At 40.4% G+C, this 21,864-nt stretch overlaps 1 protein-coding gene across 7 annotated transcripts in view; it reads left to right on the top strand.

The window, feature by feature from the left end:
* The window catches only part of LP (LIM domain containing preferred translocation partner in lipoma), a 723,802-nt gene that overhangs the window by 134,124 nt on the left and 567,814 nt on the right, over nucleotides 1-21,864 (top strand). The window contains exon 1 of one of the 7 annotated variants that reach the window (XM_024789414.2): nucleotides 15,438-15,636. The exons of the other annotated variants lie outside the window; for them this stretch is intronic. The gene's annotated coding sequence lies outside the window, so the exon portion shown is untranslated. Of the gene's footprint in view, nucleotides 1-15,437; nucleotides 15,637-21,864 lie in introns of those variants that run through there. 7 annotated transcript variants of the gene reach the window in all.

Genomic DNA, 21,864 nt, shown 5'->3' with positions numbered 1-21,864 from the left:
TTTATTAGCAAGTTAGGGTTATAATTTATTTTTATTTTGAAAAACAAAAGTGGGAGAAAGATTTGGCTTTTTTGTTTTGGAAATAATAGGGAAATTAGAAAGCATTGCCTCTTTGGAAAATTGTCCACATCCCTTCTTCCTTTGCCGAAAGCCGGCTGTGATGGGAATAGATTCCACTCATGAGCGACATTGGCTCAGACGAAAAGTTGCTCTCCTTGGCATGGGAACAAATGGGTAGTAATGTCCCTTTATGCTTGTACAGACATTTCCAAAACACTTTCAGATCTTGTTTGTTGCTCAAACCTCACACCAGTCTCGTGAGGTCTCCATTCTTAGAAATAGAAAACCAAGTTGAAATGACTTGTTACAGATGAAGCAGTTGAGTGGCAAAGTGGAGGTGTAAAAACTAGTCTTCCAGCCTCCAGTCTCGTCTCAGCATGGCTCCCCATTCACGTCGTTGTCCAGAGCTCCTGGTGGTGCCTTGGCCTTTTCCATAAGTACATGTGCATACACACACATACACATACGTGCACACCTGTGCACACACATTTATGCATATGTACATACTTTTTTTTTCTAAAATTTAATTATATACTCTTGCATTTGATTTTCATTTGATGTCCTGGTTGAAATACTTCTGCCACATGAACTTCTCTTGATGCCAAATAGCCTCTTAAAATCAATCTCTCTCTCATTCTCTGTCTCTCTGTCTCTCTCTCTCTCTCTCTCTCTCTCTCTCTCTCTCTCTCTCCCCCTCTCCCCCCGCCCCTGCGCACCTCTCTAGCTAGTAATGGAATCAGGAAAGCACTTGTGATTACCATCTGTGAAGGACCCGGAACAAAATAAATGATGTTATAAGTTTTTGTAGGGAAGATAGAGCTAAGATTTTAAAATGTGGAGATTGGGAAATCATTTTTCTTCCTTATTTCTTAGGGAATGTATCACAAATAAATAACATTAAATTGATGCCTTTTAGTGGATTTTAGGCTTCAATTATGGGTAATACTTTTCAAATTGAGAATAAAGTTTTGAGTGAAAATGGACAACTGAAGCTTCTAAGCTTTGAAAGAAGTTATTTTAGCATTCAAGATTTTCTTTTCTCAGTAAATTCAAACAAAGATCATATAATCATTGAATCATAAAATACAATAAAATACAAGGCTCTCTGCTCGCCACTGTATGGTTTACAGACTAGCTCAGACATGGCTATCAGCCTTAAGGCATGTTCAAACTATTAGAGAGGATACTAACAATACATTAATAATGTTCTTGGTTTTGACTGAATATTCTAGAACAGGAACTCCAATAGGATTTTTGCTTATGTTATGTCATTGAAATTTAAATTCACTCAATTATTTATTTGACTAAATACTGAGCACTTATTATGTGCTGTTCACTGTTGTAATTTACATACGTCATCTCATGTAACTTTTATGACAATCATATGAAATATGCTCTGAGATAGTAGTCAGTACTGTTATTATTGTTCTCATTAGTTGAGGAAATTGAGACTAAGTAACTTGTCCAAGTCATTCAGCTAGTAAGTGGTAGAACTGCTGTGGTCTCCCTGTAAACACATATTCTTTTCACGGTGCCACTTGGCAAAAAATGAATGAGCAGATATATATGTAGACAGATAGTGCTAATGATGATTAGAGAACCTCAGAACTCATGCAGAACCTGGATGTTTACACAGAAAACTGAACTTGAAATCAGACAGCTGTTCAAATCCTGCTGTGCTTCTTAGTGTTTGTAAAATCCTCAATTTAAGGACCTCTTAGGATTTCAGTGTCTTCCTTTCAATAAAGGATTATAAAATCTTTCTCTCAATATCATAATAAGAATAAATTACAAAATGTATGTGCGTGTCTGCAAAGGCACCTAGTTCATGGTGGGTGTTCACCCTATCTTGGAAGTGCCCATAAACATGCAGGTTTTTTTTTGTTTGTTTGTTTTGTTTTGTTTTTGAGACAGAGTCTCACCCTATCACCCAAGCTGGAGTGCAGTGGTGTAATCTTGGCTCACTGCAACCTTGGCCTCCTGGGTTTAAGTGATTCTCCTTCCTCAGCCTCCCGAGTAGCTGGGACCATAGGCGCGTGCCACCATGTCCGACTAATTTTTTTTGTATTTTTAGTGGAGACAAGGTTTCACCATGTTGGCCCAGCTGGTCTTGAACTCCTGACTTCAAGTGATCTGACTGCCTTGGCCTCCCAAAATCCTGGTATTACAGACATGAGCCACCATGCCCGGCTCAACATGCAGTTTTGTGTACTATTTAGGGACAGATGCCAAAGCTACATTGCTTGGGTTTTGATCCGTCCTAACACATAATATCATGTGCCTTGGACAAACAACTTCACTTCTAGTGCCGTACTTTATTCATCTGTAAAATGGGCTTACATCATAGGGTCCTTGTGAGGATTAACTAAGGTAGAATGTGTAGACCATGTATAACACTGCTTGGCACACAGCATTCCCTGCTTCAGTGGTAGCACTTACTGTTCCATTATACTACAGCAACCGAGAAGGACAGGTACACAGTGAAGAGTTGAGGACTGTTTATGTTCCCGGCCTCTTCACTCCAAGAGCTTCAACAAGTTGAGCTTCAAACATATGAGTTGTAGTTACACAGCTACAAATGACCTTGGAAAAGTTCTTGTCTTCTCTGTCCTTGACCTTTGTTTATCTGAAAGAGTAAACTTCAGATGACAGAGTGTATGTGGGGAATGGAATGCATCCGCGTCCTTGATAAGCTGCCCTGATGGAATGTTGCCATGTGGCTACCGAGGGTCAATTCACTGGTCAAAGTGGCCTGCGGGTTGGTATTTTTTCTGTGTCTTCTGGGCAAGTTCTGTCTTTCCTCAGTCTGCACATGCCTGGGTCTGTCCTCAGAGCTGTCTCCCATTTCCCTCTTCCCTAGAAAGCATTGATATAAAGGGGCCACCTCTTCCTTGGACTGTTTCTCTAGCATCAGAAGGAGGTGGGTGGGAATTTTGGCATACCACTCTTTGAAAGGTAATACACTCTAACATATGTATTTCACCCACCTTCAAAGAGTAAGAATATACTGATTGATACTTAATTTTAAAGATGTGTTGCTGAGGTGAACTCTAAGACGAACAATTCTTCAGAATCTTTTACTTCCTTGGGCTTGTTGTCCCAAACAACAATTCTCTTTATAAAGCTTGTGTGTGTGTGTGTGTGTGTGTGTGTGTGTGTGTGTGTGTGTGTTTGTGAAACTTCCTGGAATTGGTAGTGTTGATTCTGAGATGTTTCTTTGGCCTATTCAAAATATAAACAGAAAGACAAAAGTGTTTTTCATGTCATTAAAGAATACCTTTATAAGAAAGGACATTAAGACGATACCCTACGTTGCGTGGGGGACTTGTGGCTTTCAAAACACTTAAGTACCCGTTTTCTTATGTGTGCTTTATGACATCTCTATGAGGTAGGCAAGGCAGGCTTTATCATTATTTCCCTTTTAGAAACAGTGGATCTGACGTTCAGAGAAGTGAAATAAGTTTTCTTAAAGCAGTCCTGGATGCAAACCCAGAACATTTGACTCTAGGGTGCTTTCTGCTCCACTGCCCTGATTTGATTGTAATGAGGTAATTCTTAACCAAGTACTGTCAGGTTATATAGAGTTGTAATATATCTTAAAAATGCCCATTTTAGTTTTCTTTTCTTTAAAAAGATCAGTTAAAAAGTTAGTTATGATTTGATATTACCTTGTTTCTCCCCAAGTTTAAACAGCAATGAATGTCTAGGACCTTCCGTTAAACCAGCATGTGTTTTTCAAAAATCAAATGTCAAAGCATTTCCTGAACCTTGCTTTAATGAACAAGAGAAGTGAAGGTAAAATTCCTTTTTTGCATGAGGTAATTAGGAAACAGGATGTGCAGACTTGCTATATGAATTTAAAGAGGAGCACTTCTACTGATGTACAAACTGGATGGGCATATTACAGAGGGTTTCATGCTGGTAGAAATTTTAAGTGAAATAAGTTCTTATTAAGCATATCAATTATTTTTGGACTGTGTGAAAACTTATCTGTTTCATGAGTTGCATCTAAGGTGGTCAATATCTCTACATTCCAAAAAACAGAAGCATGACTCAAACATCTAGTTGTGATTGCAGAGTGCCTTTATCTGGAAGACTCAGCATGTCGTCAGAATACAGAACAAGAGGGATGGAATGTGCTCTTAAGTTTCCTGATGACTTAAGAGTCTGCACTATACTTGCTTGGGAGGTAGAAGGATTGAATTCTCTTTGGAAAATGCCTTCGTGTCTCTTAGACACACGGTACCCAATAAGCCCAGTGCTGTATTATTAGGGTCATGTACTAGAGTATGGTTTACCTGACATAGGTTTTGGAAATCTATTTCTTTTATTCACACTACATGGTTTCTTAGGTGGCAACTTCTCAGTGAATTGCCAGCTTCCTGATAGTGTCTTGAAAAGCATGCTTTATAAGGAAGCAAAAAGTGTTTCTCTTTTGACAGATGACCTCCTTGACTCCTTGACTTTCCATTTTTGATCATTTCCTTTGAGATCTACAACATCTGGTAATTGTATTGATGTGATTTATGGCCCCAGTAAAGATCAACTTGTACTTTTTCATGACACACATAGCTATAGATTCTCCTTCCTCCTGGAAGTCTATGTACTGTCTCTACGGTGTAATAATTAGCTCTAACTCTACAAACAAGGTTAGAAATGAAATCACCAGTGTTGCAAGTGAGACGTAACAAATGGAAGATTCCCTTCTCTGAGTTTCTGTCATACCCTTAATTTTATTTGAGCTGGCACTGACTTATTCTACGTGTCTCTTCTGCTAGAGTTTGAACTCTGGAGGACTGGTCTCGTCTCTTATTAATTATAATGGTGGCACATAGCACGTTATAGGTATTTATTACTAAGTGGTTGGGTTTAATATCTTAAGAAGCAGAAAATGTGGTTTTTCTCGAGAGAGAGATGGTTTTGAGTGTTGTTCCTTTAGTATATTCTAAGCCTGCCCACCTGGGGCACTGTAACTATGGCTCCTAATGTAGGGAGCCCACAATCTAGCTGTATCATGTCAGCGAGAGCTCTTTGTATACTGAAACAATAAACTTATGAACCATCTTGATGAGTTTTACATGTAGAATGGCTTAGACTATAAGGTACTGCCACCTCATCCCACCGTTGAGAATTGTCTAATGCAAACCTCGCTTTTTAAACATGGGTAATAGGACTGTCACGAGTGGATCATCGAAGGGATAAGCAAAATATCTGTCAAACTGAGAATTAATATCTGTCAAATCATTTGCTATTATTTGGTAGATGGGAGGTTATTTTATTTTTAAGAAGTAGATTGGCTGAATGGATAACAAAAATGTGGCATATTCATAAAATGGAATATTGTTCAGCAGTGAAAGGAATAAAGTACTAATATGTACTACAACATGGGTGAACCTTGAAAACATTATGGCAAAGTGAAAGAAGTCAGTTACAAGGCCAGGCACGGTGGCTCATGCCTGTAATCTCAGCACTTTGGGAAGCCGAGGTGGGTTGATTACTTGAGGTCAGGAGTTCAAAACCAACATGGTGAAACCCCGTCTCTACTAAAAATACAAAAATTAGTTGGGCATAGTAGTGTGTGCCTGTAATCCCAGCTACTCAGAGGATGAGGCAGGAGAATGGCTTGAACCCGGGAGGCGGAGGTTACAGTGAGCCAAGATCTGCCCTCCAGCCTGGGTGACAGAGCTAAACTCCGTCAAAAAAAAAAAAAAAAAAAAAAAAAAAACCAAAAAAAACCAAAAACACACACACACACAAAAAAACCGCCAGTTACAAAAGACCACATATTATATGATTCCATTTATGTGAAAAGCCCACAATAGGCACATCTATAGAGTCTGTAGAGATAGAAAGTAGTGGTTGCTGGCAGGGTTTGGGTAGAGGATAGGTAGTGATTGCTAATAAGTGTGAGTTTCTTTTTGGGATGCTGAAAATGTTCTTTATATGGTGGTGATGATTGCACAAGGCTGTGACTGTACTAAAAACAGAACCGTAAACTTTAAATGGGTGAATTTTATTGTATGTAAATTATATCTCAATAAACCTGTTTAAAAAAGTGGATTTCCCTTTAATCTATTATCTGAGGATTGCTTCAGGGATTCAAAATAGTGCATAGTGGCAAGTTTTAAATTCATATTCATTTGTTTTTGGTAAAGAAGTCATGCTTACTTAACGATGAACACACTTAAGGAAAACTTGATAACACAACTAGAGCCACCAAACTTTAACAAATATATTTCCACCTAACTTCATGCACAGTTTTTTCTCAGAAGCTTTAAAAATGCACACTTTCTCAACTGTTGATTAATGAGATATCTGATAAGAAATAACAGGGTCCTGACAGTCCTGATTGTATAAATAGGCGTTAGGGATTGTGTTCATGATTCGCTTGTCAGCGCAAGAGAAATGTGTGATTATGTTGAATGATGGTTAATTTTCTTATCCACCCGTTTTAAAAATAAAGATGTACAGCTAGAAAACAGGTGCCCAGGGAGAAAAGGAGACCTGCAGCTTCGATAATGAGCCCCAGAAAGATACTAGAAGGAACAAGCTCCCATTTAGGAGTTGTCGTTCGAGTCCTGGCCAGTGTCTGACTATGGTTGATGAGTTAGAGAACCATGGCTGGCCTCTCACAAAGGATTTTTTCATTTACTCTTGTTTTGTGTTAGACAGCTTTTCCTATCCTCCATCAGGGTCATTGTCCCACCTTCTCTGACTCACTTATTGTGTCAACAGAATTAAAAGAGCAGCCAGTGGACGTGTGTAGAGGCTGAAGGAGAGCTGTGTTTCCAGCTTTGTATTTGAACAGTTCGTACACAAACAGTTCTCTTTGATTAAGTATCCAGTGAAACCAATTCACATGAACTCCAATTAAACTTTAATGAACAAGTGGGTGTATTAATATCAGCTGAGTAATGCAGGCAGCACAGATTCCAGTAAGTGACTCACTTCTCTGAGCAGCTCATTCCCCATGCACGGTTAGAGTTACTAGAAAGCTTCCAGCTATATTTGAGTGGATCTGGTCTGGGCCTTGTAATTCTAACAATCCTCAGGGCTTGTTTATTCATCTCGTGAAAAAACCACAGTCATCCAGACCTCTGTTTTCAGAGCAAAGATTGGGGATGAGGAGTTTTGTTCACATTGAGCAATTAGGCCCTTTGTGGAGCAGTGACCATTTGGACTTTTATTTTCCCCATCTTCCTGTTTTTGCTTTTTTGTTATTTTATTTTTTAGAGACAGGGTCTCCCTCTGTAGCCCAGGCTGGAGTACAGTGGTGCGATCACAGTTCACTGCAGCCTCAGCCTGTTGGACTCAAGCAATCCTCCTGCCTCAGCCTCCTGAGTAACCTGGAACAACAGGCATGTGCCACTGTGCCCACCTACAAAATTTTTATAGATATGGGGTCTTGCTATGTTGCCCAGCTTGGTGTTGAACTCCTGAGCTGAAGTGATCCTCAGCCTCCCAAAGCACTTGGATTACAGATATGAGCCCCGTGCCCAGCCTTTGTTTTGTTTTTAAGTGAGAATTATTTTTTTCTTAAACCCAGGGGCAGTGTAGGTGAAGGTTAAGGCAGTGAAGATAGAACAATCAGTTTTGAAATGCACATAGCCTTCCCAAGCCTCACTTTCACCACATCTGCCAGTCTGCCTCAAGTCTTTAAGCTTCCTACACTAGAGGCAGCAAGGTGTGCCTGGAATAATGAATTCCTTTGAGCACAGACCCTGTTCCATCTAGGGACTGATGGCTGTACCTATTTCCTAGGAAAGGTTAGACAAGATGGTGAATATAATGCTCTTCGTTTCATGCCTGGCACATAATAAGTTCCCACTAAATGTTTAACTTGGTCCAGTGGGGGAAGGATGGGAAGGAGGATTTGGAGATGAATGAGACTCGGTCCTTGACAGTTCAGGAACTTGGAGTCTTGTAGAGATTTGACTTAAAAACGTCTGTGTAACTCCAGAGTGATAACGAAAAAAATGCTTGAAAAAGATAAGTGAGGATTCAGGGGATGGAGAAATCCCAGAGGTTGGCCACGTCTGAGAAGGCTGGAGGTTTGGGTAGGAAGAGGTATGGGTTTGGGAAGGTAGTTCTAGGCTGATTGAAGAGTGTGAGCAAAAGCAGAGGCAGGGATGTACCCACGTATCAGATAGTGCACATGTAGTGTGGTTACAGTAGGTGATAATTTAGGAGGCTAATTGAAACTGAATGTAGCCTCTGCGTTAGTCACCAAGCCCTTTCCCAGCTCCATTTGCTGTTCTGTCTCTCATTCTTTTCTACCTACGTTGAAACCAGTTGAAAATAATGGAGTCAGAGGCAGATGGCAATAATGTCCAGGTTGTGGAACATTAGCTCACTGGGCTTGCTAACGCAGCACCCATGAATGAAATTTACCCTCTTCCTCTCAGATAGCTCCTGCACTCAATAACTCCCATTTAGGGCACACTGTGTGTAAAGCTCCCAACCATGAAGAACAGGGAGGATATTCTCTAACAGTCAGGTTAGCTCACAAAGACTGGAAGGAAGTGGCTGGGTTACACATGGCCAGTTTCTTCTCCAAACTCGATAATTGGGTAACTCTCTGCCTCCTCGCCTGAGAACAAGGGAGTGGGAGGAAGCAAACAAGAAAAGAGAAGAAGCAGTGGAGAAAGGAGATGTTCTGCCAGTGCCAGACTTCTTGCCCCCTACTCTTCCCAAATGTCAACATAGTTCCTTTAGGGGAAAAAAGTGGGAGGCTAGAATGGTAGGGCAGGGCCACATTATGGAAGTGAAAAACCAGGGGCAGTTTCCTGAGCAGGGAATGATGTCATTCAGTCTATAATTCAGGCTGGTTAATCTACTTATGCAACACCAATTGAAGGACACACTTAGATAACTCAGCCTTGAGTCAACAAATCTTGTGTAATGCTGCCAAGGTCCATAGTGCAAGAATCAGCCCCCACTTCGGAAATAACAACCACCCCTCAGTGCCAAACCCTGGACATTGCTTGTGAATCTCAGACTGTTTCCTTCCCTCCAAGATACTGTTTTAGAGAATGTCGTAGGGTAAAAAATCCGAGGGGTAAAGTCATAAATTCCATAATAGTACAGTAGGTGGGAGGCTCTAATCAAGTAGATAAATTCTATTTTTGGAATTGTGAATAAAGCAGAAGGGATTCTTGCAAATCAAGAATTGAATAGATTGATGGTACAAATGAGAGACTATATGTTGCTTATAGAAAACAAAGGATTGCCTATCAGGTTTTAAAATGTGAGTCAGTAGTTTATATAGTGATTCAAGCTGAACAGCTATCTTGGTTATTAACTAAAATCTTTTCTTTCCACTTCCATTTTATATATGAAGAAACTATTAACAATGCAAAGATCATTATCAAAGGACACTGGGGCTAGGTTTTATTACCCAGCTTAATCCTTAATTTCATATTGAGCATTTCGTATGGAAGTGAAACAATAAGGATATGTTTCTAGAGATTGATGAGACAACTGAATTGGACTTGGTTTTGACATTCAAAGGAGTCAGGTAGAGGCACTTAGTTGAGCTCACTACTTCATTTTGGTGAAAGACATATGTCCATAGAAATTTAGTAGCCATGCTGGGTTATATATCTTTGAATTGGGAGCCTATGACAAATTTTCTCCAACGCGAAGTTTCTTCAGAGCCTATCATTGTTTCAACAATAATTAAAGTCATTTACATAGAGGATGTGCTCATCTACTTTTACCTACTGTCATCTTTTCTCCAAGTTAAACTGAATATATTGTGTAGATTGGTTGATTAGCCTTCCTGAAATGAACATTCTTTGCAAACTTATCTCTCCAAACCCAAATCCTGCCCAAATTTCCCAATTTACCTCTCTAAGATTCTAAGAATCCGAATAGGATCCTCTTCTCTGGAGATTTTGACAGATCACACTCCTGTTTTCTTGGAAACAGCTTTCTGTTTCCTTGTCCAGAGTGGGCACTACTCTGTTATCCTGGTCACTCTCTGGGCCCCCTCCCTTTGTCCACCTTGAGCACAGGCTACTGGCCACCGATCCTCTTGCAGGCACTAGCCTGGCTACTCCATTGCTTATCTTAAATGCCATTGTTGGTGATTGCTTCACACAGCAATCGTTCTCACCCAAGTTTGTGGATAAGACTCACTTAGGGAGGTTTTGCCAGAATTCAGCTCATATCCCTAAATGTTTGGGTGTGGACTAGGGCGCACACTTCTCATGAGGCACTTCCCATGAGTACCCCTTCTCAAACTTTACAGATAGCAGTTTACTTATGGCCTGCAGTGCATAAAGTGAAAGCTTTCTGAAAAGACATTTAATCCATTGGTATGAGGATGAAAAAGATACACTCAGGGCATGAAAAGAGTAAGAAGGTCACAAAAAGGGTGTGGTTTCAGCTGGAGGGGAAGCTGGACAATGCTATAAAGGAACAAAAGCTCAGCGTCCTGCCCATCTGTTTCTTTTCTACCCCAGGCCCATTCCCATAATGCGTATTTATTCTGCCCACCGTGCCATGAGTTCTGTTCTAGAAGTTTGCATGAGCAGAGGGAACCTTAGCCCCACTGAAGCCAGTCGTGAGGCTCTATCTTATTCTATGTGCTTCAGCCTTTTCATGAAGACCCAGCTTCTCTTCTTGTCCCAGGCCCTAAGCAGGCCCAGACTTTTCCCATATACACACTCTGTCTCTAACTTATCTGTCTTACACCTTAATAAGGCAGCAGATTGTGTCAGAATCAGTTAACTCTTTATCAAAAAACCCAGAGCAGACAGACGGGTGAACTTGCTCATGGGCTGAGCTGGAAGGGAGGCCAGTTTTCCTTCACACAGCCTTGGACTCTCCCTGGGCTTTTTTGTGTGTGATGTGTGGAGACTATGTTCTAATATTTCAGTCATATCTTCCTTATTTTAAAACTACAGAATTGATCTTACCAACTTACTGGGGAGCACATCGTCAGTAAATTCTAATGGAAAAACCTGTCTGATCAATGGGACAGGAAAGCGTCACAGCAATACTGGTGAGTCATTCCAAGACCAGGCAAATTTGAGCTGTGTTGCTTCTTCGATGCTGACTATAATTCTCCCTCAGCATTATGTCGTCTTAAGCAGCTTTTGAATCTTCGTCTCTGATTCCCTTTCTAGGTCAGACTGTGTCTTTTTTTAAATTGTGCCTGGACATCCCCTTAATAGGTTGGACTAGTCCCGTTAGGATAATTGGCTGTATGAATATGTGAAAATAGCAACAGTGAATTTTAAAGTTCTTGAACAATCTCCCCCTCCCACTATGAGGTGAGGCATTTAGGGTGGGCTATCTGTTTTTTGATTCTTGGTTCTTGTTTTTAAAAAAGTAGGATGTTGGACCTTGGGATGAGAGGGAAGTAAAACAGTTTTGGAACCCTTTTAGAAAGCAAACTAAAACAAAACTCCTTTCTTGAGAAAAATGAATGGACATTGTAAAGAAGACAATAGGGCACCAGGAAGCTTGAGCCAGGTCTGCCTGTGTCACATTTCGAGTTATGAGCTTCACTGCTCTGCTGTCGCTGGGGATCATCATCAAATCCATTTCTCTGAGCTGTTGAATGGATCAGATGAGTTAATGCCTATGAAAATACTCTGTAAACAGAAAATACCTTCCTATTTGTTATCTCAACAAAGGGACTTTTATCATCCCTAAAATAGAACAAACATTTCTTTTTCAATTGTGAAAGTTATATAGACTCTTTTTAAAAAGTTAAATGCACAGAAGTATGAAGAAAATCAAAATAACCCTTAGTCCATCATCCAGGGACATCATTGTTCTAATTTAAACATGTGGGTACTCTGTTCTGTTTTTTTTAAGAAGGGTTGTGTTGTGTGTGTGTGTGTGTGTGTGTGTGTTTGTGTGTATTTGGATATATATTTTTATTCTGTTTTCTTTACATAACATTGTATTGTAAACGTTCCCAAAATGTAAATTTTAATCATTGCGCAATATTGCATTATCTGATATATTCACATGCATTTTGAGATTTTGTGACAAACAATTGTGACCATCGTTTCCACAATTAAGGGTTAACTGCTTACCAAGAAAGGAACTTACTTTAAAACATGGCAGACACACTTGGCCATTTTTTTTCTTTTTTTTGGCAGTAAAGGAATTTGGAAGTATCTGATTTTTTTTTTAAAAATAAATTAGCCGGGCGCGGTGGCTCACGCCTGTAATCCCAGCACTTTGGGAGGCCGAGGCGGGCGGATCACAAGGTCAGGAGATCGAGACCACGGTGAAACCCCGTCTCTACTAAAAATACAAAAAATTAGCCGGGCGCGGTGGCGGGCGCCTGTAGTCCCAGCTACTCAGGAGGCTGAGGCAGGAGAATGGCGTAAACCCAGGAGGCGGAGCTTGCAGTGAGCCGAGATCGCGCCACTGCACTCCAGCCTGGGTGACAGAGCGAGACTCCGTCTCAAAAAAAAAAAAAAAAAAAAAAAAAAATAAAATAAATTAATATGTATTGAGTTGGAGTTTAGCAGTATTTTTAGTTAAGATCTCAGTCAAGGTAAAAAGGTCAGACATGTAGAGTTATTAATTTGTAGAAAATTCTGACCACAGCAAAACATATTAGCCCAAGTTCTCTTAATTAGTACAACAGTTACAGAAATACTAAAAAATAGATTGGTTGGTCTCCTGAATGTTCTGCATTAGATAAGTTGCCTTATGCCGTCTGGAAGACTTTTTATTTTCTCTTCGTAGAAGGATACAATAGATTTGTTTTGCTCAAAGGGTTCATTATCTGTTGCTGGGCACGTATATAATACTATAAACACATTTCTGGATATGGTGACATAATGATGAAGAGAGACCTTTGAATATTTTCTTAAATGAAGATAGAAGGAATAGCAAGCTGTGAGAGGAGATTTTTCTAGTATTTGAGTCCTAAGATTGATCTTTTTTGTCATGGATTTATCCCTTTGTCTCTATGCATTTCTATGTGTCTGCTCAGCATCTTATCTTCTACATTTGCCCTAGTTCCGTCCTTCCTTTTGTCCGTGCTTGTTTTTCCATGCACCTGCCCATCCACCCTCCTGCCTCTCTATCCAGTCATCCATCTAACCATTTCTGGCTATTCTTACCTCCCTGTTTCATGTATATTTCTCCATTTTTACCAGTCATTTGTATTTATCTGTTTACCCATCCATATCTATACCTGCCTTTCTGCTAACTTGCTATCTATAAAGTTAATGGAGATGATTTTGATGAAAACTTATAAATTTCCTTACTGCATTTTACACTGAGGATTACAGGGGCTAAAGGCCACGGGGACCAGAAAGTGGAAATGACCAGAGCTCGGCCATTTTTGTTTCATTTCAACATCAGGAGGGAAGGTCAGAAGTAACCTGATTACCCTTTCTGTGATACTAATCAGGATGTTCTTAGTATAATGCCTGTTGGAGAATGTTATTTTAAGGAGTGTTTTGCTAAGAATCAGTTGCCAGGACATAGAATGAAGAGCTATTGTATAGCTTCAGAGTAGTTCTCTTTTAAGAAGGATGTAATAAATTAAAAATAATTTTCTTGAGGTCAGACTAAGGAAAAGTCAAAGATATGCAATTGCCATCTCTCCAAATTTGTTGATTTTATTTATTTATTATTTATATTATTATTTGAGACAGAGTCTCACTTTGTTACCCAGGCTGGAGTATAGTGGTACGATCATAATCAACTGCAGCCTCAAGGTCCTGGGGTCACTGAAGCCTCTTGAGTAGCTTGGGCTGCAGGTGTGCACCACAATGCCTGGCTAAATTTTTTTCTACTTTTTATAGAGACTGTGTTTTGCCGTGTTGCCCAGGCTGGTGTTGAACTACTGGGCTCAAGCTATCTGCTTGCCTTGGCCTCCCAAAGTGCTGCGATTATAAGTGTGAGCCACCATACCAAGCCCAATTTGCTGACTTGAAAAAAAAAGAAAACGAAACAGAACATATTGTAGCATTCTCAGGGAGTTTAGAGACAACATAATGAAGGTATTTTCAGGGTTTGGGGAGCTGCTTGGTACTTGATTTTGGACAAAATGGAAGGAAAACAACCGTCCTTTACTGAAAGTCATTTTTCTTCTAATTCTGAGAAAGCTGCTTTGCATTTACTCTCTCACTTAATTCTCCCATCCTTCCTTCAGTGTAATTTCTATTATCCCAATTTATAACTAAGAAACAGAGACTCAGAGAGGCTAAATGATTTGCCTAAGTTTACATGACTGACGAGTGCCACAGTTTTTGTGGAACAGAGACTTGTTCGAATCTAAAACTATTACTCGTTGCAGTAAACCACAATGAAACCTTGCCGAAAACTTACAAAACCTTAGCTATATATCAGTTCTCCACTTTAAATTTTATGGTAACTCAGCCTGTGAAAAGGATCCTGCGAACAGCACAGTTTTCAGTGCTTTTCTTGAGAGAAAGCAGGGCTTTCTTATGGACGTGATAAAGAAGACAGCTCTTAGGATGTGGATATAAGATTGCCATTTATGGACTTTAGTATTTGACAGAATGGGGTTTTCCTCATATGCTCCTGTGTGTTTTTGTTTAACCTAATCTGAGTCTCATTAGTCAGCTTGATCCAGAAGACACAAAGGTCTCCTCCATAAGGTGCATCTTATGCAGGCAAACAAAGCAATGAAATGCAATAACTCTCCTCAAACTTTTGTAAGCTCCAGAAAGCCAGAAAAGACAGCTATTGTAATATATTTTGCCAGGCCAGCTGTTATGATCACAAACGAGCCTGAAATAGAAATGAGTTTTGAAATCACAGCACATTTATTTATTTCTTAACTTTTCCATAGGTTTGAAAGCTTGCTCCCTCCCTTTTTATCATGCTAAACCGTGGTTGCTAACAACATTCTATTCTGGGTGGGAATTAGCTTTGGCATGATTAAGAATGGAGATGGAGGCGGGTAAAAGAGGTTCTGCTGTAGGACTTGTCTTATATGATTTTATTCTTACTTTTAATCTTTGTTTCATTCTTTAAGCATTTATTAACTGCCTACTATGTACTCAACACTGTGCTATGTGGGAAAAATATACTAGAACAAGGGTTGGCCAACTTTTTCTGTAAAGGGCCAGATGGTACACAGATTAGATTTGTGGTCCATAAGGTCTCTGTTGTAGCTACTCACTCTGCTCTCAGACAATACATGAAACACTCAAGACTCCGCCATAAACAATACATAAATAATTGAGTGCGGATATGTTCCAATAAACTTTTATTTACAGAAACATGCAGTGAGCTGGATTTGGTCTGCGTGCCACAGCTTGCCAGCACCTGTACTAAAATGTCCCTGAAAATAGAGAACTTTGTTTTGTTCATTGCTGTGTCACCGGTGCCTAGAGAGTAGTACCTGGCATGGGATAGGTGACCAGTAAATGTTTGTTGTATGAATGAACTTATAAGTGAATGAATGAACTTATAGGTGCATGAAAGACTCAGACTCCTTCTCTGATCTCTTCTATACTTAAAGAGAGCACAAAGAACTGCGGGAGGTAAAAGGTACTTTCCTGGAAGAGAGAGTGTGGAGGGTCATGGAATCAGGTGGTATCTGAGCTGGACCCTGAAGAATAGGTAAGTATATGTCACCAGCGATGGTAGGAGAAGCACACTGCAGGTAGGAGAAACATGCAAACAGGATAAGAAGCAGGGCCCTTGTGGTGAATAATGAGGAGATCAGATGTTCTGTAACAGGCGTTTCCTGACTTGCTTGATCTTCAAAATCACCTGTTATTAAAAATAGGTTCCCAGTACCCTCCCTAGAGATTCTGATTTTGTAAGACAGGGTTGGCCAATGATAATTTACAAAATAAATATTTGAAAAGGTGTATGGCTTTGGAAAGATATACTGGAACCATTTCTAATGGGAAATAAAGTTCTCACTTTTCTTAGAAAAAGGACTAGTATCAGCTAGTAATTGCTGGACCTATAATTACCCTCTACCTTCTGTGCCAAAGAATGGAGGAAGAGCCCTGGTGGAAATCTACCCTACTTAACTGCCTGTCTTCGTATGTCCCCTGTTGATGTTGTAGCAGTACTCCAGCCTTTATGATGGAACAACATGTAATTTAGTCAGTCAATTGTAGTCATATAAATTATAATAAATGTATCAAATTTGTATCTACTAGATTTGTTGCTTTTGAATTTCTGGGTTGGCAAACTTCTCAGAGGGCAAATAGATTTAAATGGCGTAATAGAAAATTTGCATTCTCTTGCTGTACCTCCAATTCGGAGTGTAGTCTAATGCCCAGATTTGTTTGTAGACTAAGATCACTGGAAGGGCTGTATAGTTTAAGCCTCTTTTTTAATAATGGGGGGAAATCTGAAGCCTAAAAGGTGGGCAGGGACTTGCTCAAGTTCTTTCACCAAATTATTGGCAGAACCAGGAGTATAATGCAAATGCTAAGTTACTAAATTTAGTTTTCTTTTCATGGTGTCATGCCACATGTATCAATAAAGTTCCTAATTTACATACTTTCTCTCCCCTTTAAATCTCACAGCTTTTTGCTCATATACCTCTTCTATGCTGCTTACCATAGAGTTATATCTTAATGTCTTATCCTGAACGAGTAGCCCACTGTTATCCCACATAAAGGCTGAGCTCTGTTTCCCTGGAGAGCTTAACATATTTCCTGGCACTTAGCATGTGTTCAGCAAATAATTGTAGACTTGAAATATCTTGAGCATCTTTTCTTTTCCCATGTGTTTTGACTCAAGTTCCTTTGCAGTTATATTGTCAGAAAAGTCAAGCTCTTCCAGAATTGCTGAAACACAAAGATAATTTCTCTTAAGCTTCCTTAAAAAAAAAAGTTGAATTCCCTATTATGGCTGAGACCTTTCTTAACAGCTCTTCTGATAGTTAAATGTCAGTTGCTTCAAAAAAGAAATGTCATTAAATTATCAGGGAAATAAATTACATATTTATTTGGGCTGAAATATTTTAATTGACCACTTAAAATAAAGATGATAGCAAAAGACTGATACATTTCCTAGCTTGCACGTTTCTCTCAGTTGCCAGGACTTTTTTGTTTATATCTCTTAGGAGATTTCATTTTTATTTCTCCTGCATTATGGTTATATATGTGCTTTTGACTCTCCCAGTGGGTGATAAGTTCTTCGAAGTCAAAGTACTTAAAAAAATTAATCTCTACATCCCCACAAAGCCTAACTCTGTAGGACATAAATACTAAATGTATTTACTTTAAAAAAATTGTTAGGAAAAGGTCAGTGTTACCTTGATTTCACTCTTATTTTTCAACCCTCAAGTCAACAACCATTTTACTGAACACCCAGCTTTGTGCCTTTCTTTGAGCTTCACATTGGGAGGAGGTGTGGATTGGGGCATAAAGAAGTAAATAAAACATAGTTATGTTGACATAACCCATAAGTAGAATGTGATATGGAAATCTGAGATAGGTATAAATCACCTGTATTGGAATCTGGAGGCAGGTTAATTCTGACAAGGTGAGTCCAGAGAGGTTTCCGCAAAGTGTTAATATTTGCGATGAGTTTTACTGGGTCTTGGTCTTCTGTTTCAGTTATTGGTTTTGATTTTTCTCAACACAACACACACACAAACACACAGATACACACACATGCAAAGTGATTCGTTTTGTTTTTATAATCTCTCTGACTATAGACTTAAGAGAACTGCCTTTATGTAAGATGAAAGGAAAAGAGGAGCAGGTTTTATTATGTTATTTGAAGGTTTCTCGGAGTCTGAAACACACAGCGACCGAAAGTATTTGGGATGGGTGATGCCAGTAGTGTCATGAAACAAAGTACGTTGGCCGGAGAGAGACGTATAGTATTCTAAATTAACGGTGTTCTTTTCCAAGAATTTTCTCATTTACCTGTTGTTGTCTTCAATAGTTTAATTCCACTAAATATTCCCATTGGTGCAGGGAACATAGTATGGTGGAGGAAGTTTCACCTTTGCAGTCGGACAGTTCTGTTTCTGTACCTAACTTTTCACTTATTGTATGTGTGACTGAAGGCTGTTGCTTAGCCCCTCTGGGGTGGTTTCCTCATCCTTGAAAAATACTGGTTTTTTTTTTTTTTTTTCTTTGAGACATAGTCTCACTCTTTCACCTAGGTTGGAGTGCAGTGGCGTGATCTTGGCTCACTGCAACCTGTGCCTCCTGAGTTCAAGCGATTCTCCTGCCTCAGCCTCCCAAGTAGCTGGGATTGCAGGCGTGCACCGCCATGCCTGCCTCATTTTTTTCTTTTTTTGTATTTTTAGTAGAGACGGAGTTTCACCATGTTGATCAGGCTGGGCTTGAACTCCTGACCTCAAATGATCTACCCGCCATGCATGCCCTCCCAAAGTGTTGGGATTACAGGTGTGAGCCATCGTGCCTGGCCTGAAAATTGTGATCATGGAAAGTACCTCACAGAATTGTGCGATGAATGGAGCTAATGTTTGCAAAGCTCCTATTTCAGTGTCAAGGATATGTTAAGCCATATGCCTACAGAGTCAGGCACATTTTCTTGAAACACAAAGCCCTTTATCTAGCTTAACCTCTTCCCACTTTAGAGTCGTGGGTGCAGGAAATATTTTGTTTTCCTCTTTACTGTAAGGAAAGTAACAGTGCTAGTGTGTTGTTGAAATGCCACGGTCTGGGCATGTGTTTGGGGAGAGAGCTGCAGTGCATGGTGGGGAATGGGAGGTGCTCAAGAGGGCATCCTCTCTGAAAGGGGTGGCAGCCGCTTGGCGCTAGCTCATTATTGCCACGTGGAGATGCATCATTGCCAGATTTTTATGTAAACTCTTTGGTTTTTAAAATGTTGGCAGCTCATTCAAGTATTTTTAAAGCACTATGAGAGATACTTCCTCATGGAAGAAAAAAATGCAACTTACAATCTTACTCAGTAGCATCAACTTTCACTCAAAACAACAACAAAGCACGTTGTAAGTCCGCACTGCAAATGGCAAACAGAACCCGTCCAAGGACCAGATTCGGCCTGCAGCCCTCAATTTGCATCTTCTATGCATATTTTTAACTGGTAGAGATAACAGTAAGTGATGGCAAACACTTACTGAGTCCTTTGCCTGTGCTAGAAACCTTGCTATACTTTGCATGTAGCATTCAATTCTCACAATAACCCAAAGAGGTGTCTATTACTATTATTATCCCATTTTACAGACGTGAGCATTGAGGCTTAAAGAAATGAAGTCTTTTTCCTGAGGTCACACATTTGAAATGTGGCAGATAGGTTTCAAACCAAAGCCTGTTCTCCTTTAAAATCATACATACCAGTGGATCTCAGTCCTGGTGGTATGTGAGAATGATTGGTTTGCCCTTAAAAATAGTGTTGTCCAAGCCCACCCCCAAGCTCATTAAATCAGAATGTCTGAGGGTGGGACTCAGACATGGCTGTTTTTTTGAAAGCCTCAAATCAATGATTAGAAATAGCGATTAAGATAGATAACATTTGTGCTTCCACATCTGACACTACCTATCTCCTGTACTCTATTTTATTTTATTTTTGAGCATTTATTGTTCTCTGAAAATTATGTGCATCTTTACCTGTTTATGAATTTTCTACTTTTACCACACTGGGATGTAAGCTCCATGAGTGCCAGGATTTAGTCTTTTTAAGTTGTTTGTTATATCCCCACCGAGGTCAGTGCCTGGTGCATAATAGATGCTCAGTAAGTATTTATTGAATGAATAATTGGTTTTTCATCATAGGGAACTTACAATCTAGTGAGGGAGATAGATAATACATTCTTAGTCTATGAGATAAGCTCATAACTGGGATGTTCAATATGACTTTATTAACACAGGGAATACAGCTGATTGTCTCTTAGACATTGTTAGGATAAATTGTTTATACATGTATTGAATGGACTGTGGGGCATTTTTGGTCACCTGCACTACTACACTGGATCCATTCTGTGCTCTGGGGTGTGAGTGCGTGTGTGTGTGTCTGTGTGTGTGCGTAATTTGGGGAACAGGCAACACACTGTTATTACCTCTGTTTGGACACAATTTTTTAGTGACAGAGCTAGGAATAACTAGTGGAACCTTCTAAGTTTCTTTGCTTAAATATCAAGCCTCCTCAGAATTCAGGACTGATGGTAGAGGATTTACCAGTCTACAGGGAATTCAGATATTCTCTTCTCTTTCTAGGAAAGTCAAATTGTTGGTCATTCTGTCCCCAACATTTACAAAAGTAGTTTCTCAACTTTATTTATCCAAGATTCTTATGATGGATAATGTTCATATCACAGCACACTATGGGCTGTGATATGCCCCTATCACAGAGAAGGCAGGCTATGGTGAAGTGGAATAAATGAAAAACTGTCTATAACTCTGCTTCTAGATGCTCCACTTAAGCTAGTAAATGGGAATGTGAGTGACAATATCATAGGGATAACCTTGAAAGAGTGCTAGTTTTTAAACAAAAACAAACCATTTGGAACTTTAGGATTTAAACAGTTACTGATAATAAATTGCTTGTGACACATCTGAAAATTGACAGATCCTAGTGATAGTGAAAATATTTAACAACTGCTATGGCCCAGGCACTGAACAATCTAAACCAACTCCAATATAAACAGTGGTGCCATCAAGTATGCACTGGTTGTCAGCCCTGCTGGTGGAGTCATTGTGTCATGAGAAGCAACTAAGAGCCAGTGCTGTACAAAGTATTGAGGGAAACAAACAAAATCCAGAGTGCTCCCTGTAGGCGGAGTAGAGAGTAGATAGAGCCCTTGTTCCAGAAAGGTAAAACTTCGGTCAAGGACTTGATCTTCCCACTTATTGGGGCTCCAGGGCAAATCATTTGTTCTTTCTGAGCCTGAGTTGGTGTCCCTTCTCCTCCTTCTCCTTCTCCTCCTCCACCTCCTCCTTCTTCTTTCTTCTTCTCTTTCTTCTTTTTCTCTTTCTCCTCATCCTCCCCCTCTCCTCCTCCTCCTCCTCCTCCTCCTTCTCCTTCTTCTTCTCCTTCTCTTTCTCCTTCTCCTTCTTCTCCTCCTCCTCCTTTCTTCTTCTCTTTCTTCTTCTCCTTCTCCTCTTCCTCCTCCCCCCCTCCTCCTTCCCCCTCTCCTCCTTCCCCCTCTCCTCCTTCCCCCTCTCCTCCTCCCCCCTCTCCTCCTCCCCCCTCTCCTCCTCCCCCTCTCCTCCTCCCCCCTCTCCTCCTCCCCCCTCTCCTCCTCCCCCTCTCCTCCTCCCCCCTCTCCTCCTCCCCCCTCTCCTCCTCCCCCCTCTCCTCCTCCCCCCTCTCCTCTTCCTCCTCCTTCTTCTCTTTCTTCTTCTTCTTCCTCCTCCTCCTCCTCCTCCTCCTCCTCCTCCTCCTCCTCCTCCTCCTCCTCCTCCTCCTCCTCCTTCTTCTTCTTCTTCTTCTTCTTCTTCTTCTTCTTCTTCTTCTTCTTCTTCTTCTTCTTCTTCTTCTTCTCCTCCTTCTCCTTCTCCTTCTCCTTCTCCTCTTCCTCCTTCTTTCTTCTTCTTCTCTTTCTTCTTCTCCTTCTCCTTCTCCTCTTCCTCCTCCCCCCTCCTCCTCCCCCCTCTCTTCCTCCTCCTCCTCCTTCTCCTCCTCCTTCTCCTCCTCCTTCTCCTCCTCCTTCTCCTTCTCCTTCTTCTTCTCCTTCTCCTTCTTCTCCTTCTTCTTCCTCTTCTTCTTCCTCCTCTTCTTCTTCTTTTTTTTTTTTGGATGGAGTCTTACTCTGTTGCCCAGGCTGGAGTGTAGTGGTGCGATCCCTGCTCCTGCAACCTCTGCCTCCCAGGTTCAAGCTATTCTCCTGCCTCAGCCTCCCCAGTATCTGGGATTACAGGCATGCATGACCATGCCTGGCTA

This window comes from Macaca nemestrina, chromosome 2, assembly GCF_043159975.1.
Source record: "Macaca nemestrina isolate mMacNem1 chromosome 2, mMacNem.hap1, whole genome shotgun sequence".
In the NCBI taxonomy this organism is placed as follows: domain Eukaryota; kingdom Metazoa; phylum Chordata; class Mammalia; order Primates; family Cercopithecidae; genus Macaca; species Macaca nemestrina.
Note: the sequence above shows the minus strand (reverse complement) of the source record. Positions and strands in the feature narration are given on the sequence as shown.